Source organism: Nannospalax galili, unplaced genomic scaffold (genome assembly GCF_000622305.1).
Source record: "Nannospalax galili isolate Female #2095 unplaced genomic scaffold, S.galili_v1.0 scaffold664, whole genome shotgun sequence".
NCBI lineage: Eukaryota > Metazoa > Chordata > Mammalia > Rodentia > Spalacidae > Nannospalax > Nannospalax galili.
Window position 1 is genome coordinate 4747955 of NW_008354274.1, and position 9475 is coordinate 4757429.

A 9475-nucleotide genomic window follows, 5' to 3' on the forward strand; every position below is an offset into this window, starting at 1 on the left:
AAACCTAAGGCCCTGGGCATTCTACGGAAGTGGGCTACCACTGAGCCATACCCCCAACCCTCATGGGGGAGTCTGTGCTGGTACTCCTAGTCCCTCCCTGGGAGAGTCTGGGCAGGTGCTCTACCATTGAGCTACACCCCAGCCCCTCACTAGGGGATTCTAGGCAGGTCTACCACTGAGCCACACTCACAGTCCCTCAACCAAGGATTCTAGGCAAGGGCTGAACTATATCCCCAGCCATTGTTTTATTTTGAGATGGGGTCTCACTAAATTTCTTGGGCTGGCCACAAACTTGCTCTGTTCTCTAACTGCCTAGACTTGAACTTATAATCCTCCTGCCTCCACTTCTAAAGTAGCAGGGATTACAGGCCTATGCCATCAGGGATGTATGTGATAAAAAACAAACAAACAAACACATATACATCCATATCATAAAATTTACTGTTTTGACAACTTTTGGCGTGCAGCTCAGAGGTGGTAAGCATGTTCACAATGCTGTGAAGCCATCACTACCATTCACTTCCAGGACTTCCTCATCTTCCAAACTGAAACCATACACACATTAAACACTAAATCTTCCTACCCTCCAGCACCTGGAGCAACCACTCTCCTTTCTTTCTCTAAACTCTGGCACTCCATGAGCTGCCTCTGAATGGACTCATGTGGCATTTGACCCTTTCAGGTCTGGTTTATTTCACTTGGTACTGTGGTGTCAAGGTCCATCTGTGTGGGAGCAGGTGTCGGATGCCTTTCTTTTTCAGAGCTCAGTAGTATTCCACGCTGTGGTGGGTCCGTACTGTTTATCCATTCACAGTCTGTGGACATGTGGGTTGCTACTCTACCTTTTGACTGTCATCAATAGAGTCACCATGAACATGGGTGTACAGATAGGTCTTTGAGACCCTGCTTTTAATGAGCTGGGATCCATTCTCAGAAGTGCTGGGGGATTCTGTTTAACTACAGAGTCACTGTGTTCCCAGGCTTGTCAGGCCTGTCCACTGAGGGGGGACAGGCCCACACTCAAGTTTAAGATCAGCCTTGCTTCCCCCCTAAACAGTGCCCCTCTGCCCCTCATTCTTGGAGCATGGACACCCAGCTCTGCCCACTGGCTGAGGTCACCCCACAATGGACTCCTTGGGCATGAGACCCACAAACTTTTCCCCCACACGCAGGCACTAGCCCATGTGCATCTCGAGTAGGGGGTGACCTGCCCCAAGCCCAAGCCCTGGACTCCTGGGCTGCTACCAACTTTAGACTTAGGGTTCTGCTAAGTTCTTTCTCAGCTCCAGACAGGTCACTCAACGGTGGCCCATGGATGTGGGGGGCATGTGCTGGTGTTCACAGGAGGAGCTCCGATCTCTGGGATATAGCTCCATGTGCATGTGTGATGCCCAGGTTGGGGAGACTGAGGCTGGGGGGCAGAAAGTGCCTTGGGTGGAGCTGGCAGTAGGGGGTCTACTGGCAATACTGGACAGCCACTGTCACATGGTGGGTGGGGGAAGCTGACCCTCTGCTATGACCCAATAATGGCCTGCAGAAGCCAGGAGGGGACACTGCCATGGGGACAGCTGAGCCAGGGGCCTGGTCTGGCATGGAGAGGTAGAGGAACAGAAGGAAAGTTACATATGCAAAAGGTTCTGGAACAACAGGGCAGAGATGTCACATTATATGGGGGGCAGACTTGATGACCTACTGCATTACACATTTTTATTACATTTATTTTCTGTGTGTGGGGTGTGTGTGTGTGTGTGTGTGTGTGTGTGTGTGAGAGAGAGAGAGAGAGAGAGAGAGAGGGCAACTTTCATGACTTGGCTCTCTGCTTCCACATGTGGGTTTCAGGATTGAACTCAGGTTGTCAGCCTTGGTGGCAAGCACCTTTATTCTCTGAACCATCTTACTGACCCTGCATACTTATTTATTTATTTTAGTTTATTACTTTTATTTAATGTGTATGAGTGTTTGGCTTGCATATATATGTATATACATATATATGTATACATACATATATATATATATACACACACACACACACACACACATACACACTTATATGTGCACCATATACACTCAATGCCCATGGAGGCCAGAAGAGGATGTCTGATTTCCTGGAACTGGAATTACAGACAGTTATTAGCCACTATGTGGGAGCTGAGAACTGAACCCAGGTCCTCTACAAAAGCAACCAGTGCTCTTAACCACTAAACCATCTCTTCAGCCCCTTGTTTTTACTTTTTGAGACAAGATCTACCATCCCAACACTCAGGAGGCTGAGCCAGGAGGATGGCAAGCTCCAGGCCTGCCTGCAGGGTCATCCTTGGCTATACAGTCAGTTTCAGGCCAGTGTGGGCTACACAGTGAGACCCTGTCTCAAAAAACCAATAGAATAAAATAAAATAACCATTGATCAATGACTTAGAGTCAGTTCTGGGCCAAGGTAAGGGGACCGGTGGAGGGTCAAGTTGCCACTCAGGATGTGAGGAGGTTGTCAGAAGGCATAGGTGGAGCTGGGTGCTCCTCTGAGCAGATGCAGAACTGGGGCATTTTGGCATTTAACCGCTTCTTTCTCAAAAGAAAAAAAATATAAAAAAGTCCCAGGTAGATGCACGTATGATAAAATTAACCATTTATATGAACACACCATGGCATTTAAAACAGTCACGCACAGTTGCCATGTCTAGCTAGTTCCCAAAATAATTTCACAGCCAGGAGACCAGCTGAGGTGCAAAGGATGGAATGCAGCCTGTGCCCTATGGCAGTGGGGACCTGGGGCAGAGGGCCACCCAGAGGGGAGGTGTCAGGAGATGTGGGGTGGGAAAAGAGCCCTGTGTGAGGTGGGAGGCAGGAGCTGTGGGGCAAGGGGTGTCTCATTCATAGGGAGAGGGGGTGGAGGCCAGGCCTAAGGGAGAGTGTGAGCTCCTCCCCTTTCCAGGGGAGATGCAAAGATGACTGAAGATGACTGAGCACCAACTGTTTACAAAGATTTATTTTCTGTGTGTGGGGTGTGTGTGTGTGTGTGTGTGTGTGTGTGTGTGAGAGAGAGAGAGAGAGAGAGAGAGAGGGCAACTTTCATGACTTGGCTCTCTGCTTCCACATGTGGGTTTCAGGATTGAACTCAGGTTGTCAGCCTTGGTGGCAAGCACCTTTATTCTCTGAACCATCTTACTGACCCTGCATACTTATTTATTTATTTTAGTTTATTACTTTTATTTAATGTGTATGAGTGTTTGGCTTGCATATATATGTATATACATATATATGTATACATACATATATATATATATACACACACACACACACACACACATACACACTTATATGTGCACCATATACACTCAATGCCCATGGAGGCCAGAAGAGGATGTCTGATTTCCTGGAACTGGAATTACAGACAGTTATTAGCCACTATGTGGGAGCTGAGAACTGAACCCAGGTCCTCTACAAAAGCAACCAGTGCTCTTAACCACTAAACCATCTCTTCAGCCCCTTGTTTTTACTTTTTGAGACAAGATCTACCATCCCAACACTCAGGAGGCTGAGCCAGGAGGATGGCAAGCTCCAGGCCTGCCTGCAGGGTCATCCTTGGCTATACAGTCAGTTTCAGGCCAGTGTGGGCTACACAGTGAGACCCTGTCTCAAAAAACCAATAGAATAAAATAAAATAACCATTGATCAATGACTTAGAGTCAGTTCTGGGCCAAGGTAAGGGGACCGGTGGAGGGTCAAGTTGCCACTCAGGATGTGAGGAGGTTGTCAGAAGGCATAGGTGGAGCTGGGTGCTCCTCTGAGCAGATGCAGAACTGGGGCATTTTGGCATTTAACCGCTTCTTTCTCAAAAGAAAAAAAAAATACAAAAAAGTCCCAGGTAGATGCACGTATGATAAAATTAACCATTTATATGAACACACCATGGCATTTAAAACAGTCACGCACAGTTGCCATGTCTAGCTAGTTCCCAAAATAATTTCACAGCCAGGAGACCAGCTGAGGTGCAAAGGATGGAATGCAGCCTGTGCCCTATGGCAGTGGGGACCTGGGGCAGAGGGCCACCCAGAGGGGAGGTGTCAGGAGATGTGGGGTGGGAAAAGAGCCCTGTGTGAGGTGGGAGGCAGGAGCTGTGGGGCAAGGGGTGTCTCATTCATAGGGAGAGGGGGTGGAGGCCAGGCCTAAGGGAGAGTGTGAGCTCCTCCCCTTTCCAGGGGAGATGCAAAGATGACTGAAGATGACTGAGCACCAACTGTTTACAAAGCACTGTCTTGCCTCCGGAATCCATAGCACCCAGAGGCAGCGGGCCCTCAACTCGTGCCTCTGGGAAACAAAAGCTAAGTGGCAGGCCAGAACAGGGACCTGGGTGTCAGGTAGAGTGCTAAATGCTGGGGGCAGCCATGAGTCTGTCCTACCTTCTGAGACCCTGGATTCTATACACTAAATATGAGCCCAGCACCCAAAGGAGCCACCCAAGGGTGCCCACCCTCCAGTACTGAGTTGTCCACTTGCACCTGGCCAGGACAGCAGACCAGCCATCCACCCAGGAACTCAGCTCTGCTCTTTGAAAGAGCAAAGGTCTGTAGGGCAGAGCCACTTGTTCCATCCACTAGGTCTATTCCTCCCCCTTCTTCCCCCTCCCTTGGCCTTGGCCTTGGGAAACACACCCACTTGGACTGGCTCAGCCCCAGAAAAAGCATGACCTGCACAGGTGCCTCCTGAAAGCACTGAGGGGCTGTGTCACGAAAGAGGCAGGCCAGGGGGAGGGCCTGTGGCCTCAGGGAGCCTAGAGGATGAGAGCAGGAGGCTGATGGCCTTGGACAGTCGGCACTGGGAGGCCTCAGCAATGGTGGACTCTGCAGACTTAGCCCCTTACCTAGGATTTTCGTCATACCACATCCCTGGCTGCTCTTGGCCTAGGTCACCTTGTAGCCTGTCCTAGGATGACACGGGCCCTGGAACTGAATCTAAGTCTTTGATCAAGGATTTCCAGAGTTGTGGGTGGCAAGAGGTGGCCAGGGAGAAACAGGGAGGACCTATAAGTGCATGGCTGTCAACCTCTGTGGGGGAGATGCAGTTGGCTGGAACCAGGACCCATGGAGGGGCTGCTTACAGGGCTTGAGGGGGTTCATACTAGCTCTCCTGAGGTGGAGCCTCCTGTACCCCTGAGGTGGAGGGGGGATGTCTCAGAGGTGGCAGCTTCTGCGTATGTGGGAGTACTGCCCCTGTGTGTCTCTGCTCTGATGGGTTAGTGGTTCTGATGTAGGTAGGCCTGGCCTTGTAACCAAGGAAGGAAGCCAGCCCAGCCACCTTAGAAACCTGGAGGGTTAACTTCTCCTTTGTGCTCAGCCAACCTTGGTCTGTGCGTGGGGTTTTAATCTGACCTTCCCCACACTCACAGGTCCACCACCCTAGAGGGTTGTGGCACCCTGTCAGGATCTCCAGTGATAAATCACAGTGGCTCTCAGTGGCCAAAATTCTGCTGAGTATTTTTCTGGTGGGTGTGGGGTAGGCGACCAGTCAGAACATGGTCAGCTGAGAATTGACTTGTTACACACACTAGACTGTGCTAGAGCTGCTTTTTAGAGCTGGGCTGGGCCCTACCCAGCTGGCATCCATCTCTGGCTCCAGGGCTATGCTACCCAGGGTATCACCTACCCACAATCCAGAACCATTTAAACAGAGCCTCAGACTGGGGAGATAGCTTGGTGGATAAGAGAGCTTGCTATGCAAGCATGAGGACCTGAGTTCAAATCACTGTCACCCATGTAAAAAGCTGGGCATGGCCACACATACACATGTAACCCCAGTACTATAGGAGGTAGAGACAGGAGGATTGCTAGCACTGGCTGCCTGCTGGCCTAGCTCCAGAGCCAGTGAGAGACCCTGTCTCAAGGGGAAAAGGTGGTAAGTGACAGAGCAGGACACTGAAGTCTTCCTCTGCCCTCTGCACGTGCACCTACATATACATGTGCATATACCATACATACCTAACCCCCCTGGTTTCCCCCCCCAAAAAAAAACAAAGCCTCAAAGCTGGGTGGGGTGGCTCACACCTGAAACCATAGCAAGAGGATCCTGAGTTTGAGGCTAGCCTGGGCTACCTAGTGAAACCCTGTCTCATATTCTCACATATAACAAAACAAACAAAGCTTCACTTGGGTTGGGGGAGCAGGGTCCTCTGGCTTTCTCTGTTCTTTACAACAGTTTACAGGGTGGGGTGTGGCTTATTGCAGGCTGACTGTGTGCACAGGGTAGGAACCCACCAGACCTCGCTGACCAGGCTGGTTTCTGGCTGACCCATTTGCTTACAGGGCTCCCCTCTGGTGGAGTCTTTACCAAGGCAAGAACACAAGCTCAGAACAGAGAAGGGATTTCAGACTGGGGTGAGGCAGGAGACCACACTTACTGCCAGAGGCTCACTGCAGGCTCCCGGGCTACCCTTCCCCTTGTCCTTCCCTTGTAAATAAAAGCAGTTTTCTGAAATTGAGGCCTGTCTGGACTTCTCTCAGCCAGGACTCATTTGTTCGTGAAGGTGATCCTAACTCCTGGTACTGGGGAATGTCTGGGTACAGAAAGCACAGGTCAGAGCCCCTTTCTCTTTTGGCTGCCTTCTCCTCTTCCCACCAGCCCCAGGGTCCGGGTTAGGCTGGGATTCCTGCATAACCGGCTGGACCCAGGCCTGGAGCTTGCCTTAGAGGGAAGCAAGGAGTGGGTGGGTGGTGCTAGGCTGGAGTCCCAGCTGGGCCTGGCCTACAGCCAGTCACAAGCCCTGTTCACCTCCTACTGCAGGCTTTGGGGTTTAAGGCACACCCAGAGTTCCCATTTAGACTCCTTGAGGTGACAGAAGAGCAGGTGCAGGGTCTTGCTGGCCCTTGGAAGGTCACAGGTGAGAGGTGGTTTTGTCAGATGACCAGGACAAAAGATCTAGCTAGGGGGCTCCCTCCACTCCAGGGTCTCTAATCTCCTTTCCCCTCAGGAACCAGCCACAGGCACTTGCCTGCCTTGAACCAGGAAGGTGGTCCAAGGACAGTGCTAGGTGGCAGTCAGGCCCCAGTTCTGCCAGTGTGACCCCAGCCAGGTGTCCTACCCTCTTTGAATTATATGTGCTTTATTCTGTAGAACTGGACTGGTGATTTCATTTCACCTCAAAAGGTCATGTTGGGGGGTTGGGGAGATGGCTCAGTCCATAAAGTGCTTGCTGTGCAGGCGCCAGTTCACGCTGAGTTCAGATCCCCAGCACTCATGTAAGAAGCCAGGTGTAAATCCCTTAGGCTCACTGGCCAGACAGTCTAGCCAAATTAGCAAGATGCAGGTTCAGTGAGAAACCCGGTCTCAAAAAATAATGTAGAGCCAGGCATGATGGCACACACCTTTAAGCCCTGCAATTGGGAGGCAGGAGGATCTCTGTGAGTTTGAGACCAGCCTGATCTACATAGCAAGTTCCAGGCTAGCCAGGACTACATAGTGAGACTCTGTCTCAAAAAAAAAAAGAAAAATTAATTAATTAATTAATTAAGGTGGAAAACAATTGAGGAAGACACCTGAAATCAACCTCTGGCCTCCACATGCACATTCACATACATAAACATATACCACATACATGTGCATGAGCTCAAAGGTCATGTGAGGATGGAATGAGGTCATGCGGCCCAGTGTTGGGTTCCAGTGAGCACCCATCACACAGATAGGAGCAGGGCTGAGGGACGGGCTGGGAAGGATACTGGCTTGCCCCAAGGACTGGAGGATGCTGTGTTGAACCAGCCTGGGCCTCTAGGCAACCTCTGTGTGTGTGTGTGTGTGTGTGCGCACATGTGTGTGTGTCTGTGTCCCCTCCCCTGTTATGCCACCGCTTCCTCCATCAAAGTCTAGCCTGTGGTTTGACCCCAGTGCCACCTTTGGACAAACTGGCCACACTAGCCTGGTGGTAGGAACAGAGGGAGGCCCTGTGTTCCTGCTGGCCACACAGTAGCAGTGTATGTCTGTCTTGTGTCCAGTTGGAGGAAGTGACCATGATCACAGTTCAGATATGGATCAGTTTTATGTTCTAAAACATCCTGAGGTGGCAGGGAGAGGACTTGGCCAGCAAAGTACTTGCTGTGCAAGATGAGGACCTGAGTTTGAACTCCAGAACCCAGATTAAAAAGCCAGGCATGGTGGCACGAGCTGAGAATCCCAGCACTGGGCAGGTGGAGGCAGGAGGATCCCTGGGGCTTGCTGTCCAACCAGCTGAGCTTACTTGGTGAGTTCCTGGAACTCACAAAGATCTGCCTGCCTCTGCCTCGAAAGTGCTGGGATTAAAGGTGTGTGCCACCATGCCTGGCTTTAATTGTTTTTTCTTTTTCTTCTTTTTTTTTTGTTGAAAATCCTAACTAGTTTATTGGGCTTGCTAACAGAGCATAGAACTCACTATGTAGACCAGGCTGGCATTGAACTCACAGAGACCTGCCTGCCTCTGCCTCTGCCTCCTGAGTGCTGAGATTAAAGGTGTGCACTACCATGCCCAGCTAATTGCATATTTTTAATTTGGGAATTATGTCAGTTTAGTTATTACAGGCCCAGGCTGCCCTTGAACTCATAGAAATCTACCTGTCTCTGCCACTAGAGTGCTGAGATTAAAATTGTGCACCACCACTCCTGGCCTTATTTTAATTTTATGTGTATGAGAGTTTCACATGCATGTATGTAAGTGCACCCCTGTCATACAATTCCCAACATTGCATATGAGGCCATAAGAAAGCATCAGATCCCCTGGAACTGGAATTACAGGTGGTTGTTAGCCACCATGTAGGTACTGGAAACTGAACCTGGGTCCTCTGCAAGAGCAGCCAGGCCTCTTAACCACTGAGCCACCTCCAAGTCCCTTGTTCTAGATGTTTTCAGGTGTTAACATTCCACACTGCCACGTATTAGGCATTATTTAGCATGCAGTGACAGGATCCTGTAGTATTTTGCTGTTCCAGAACTCCATTTTTATCCTTGTCAATATTCAGCATTAGTATAGAGCAGGTCTATTTCCAAACTCTGTTCTGTTCCATTGATCTGTTCACCTCTTTCCATTGCCTGTGCCATACTGTTCTGAAGCCTGTAATTTGATAAGTTCTGAAAACAAATGGCAGGTCTCCATCCTGGTCTCTTTTCTAGGCCTTTTTGATTGATTGTCTGATTTTGTGTGTGCATGTGTATGGGGGGGTGTTCATGTGTATGAATGTATGAATGCAGGCGTGTGCATGCCACAGCGTGTGTGTGGCCCTCAGAGGACAACCCTAATGAGAGTCATCTTCCTCTGTGTTTGAGGCAGGATATCTCTGTTGTTTTGCTTCAGAGTACTCCAGGCTACCTAGCACCAGCTTCCTGTCTCCACCTCCCATTTCCCCATAGGAGCTCTGGGATTTCAGACCCTCACACAATTGACTTTTATGTGTTTCTGGGGATTAGAACTCAGGTCCTCACAATTACACAAGCACTGAGCAGTCTCCTCAGCCCTGATTAT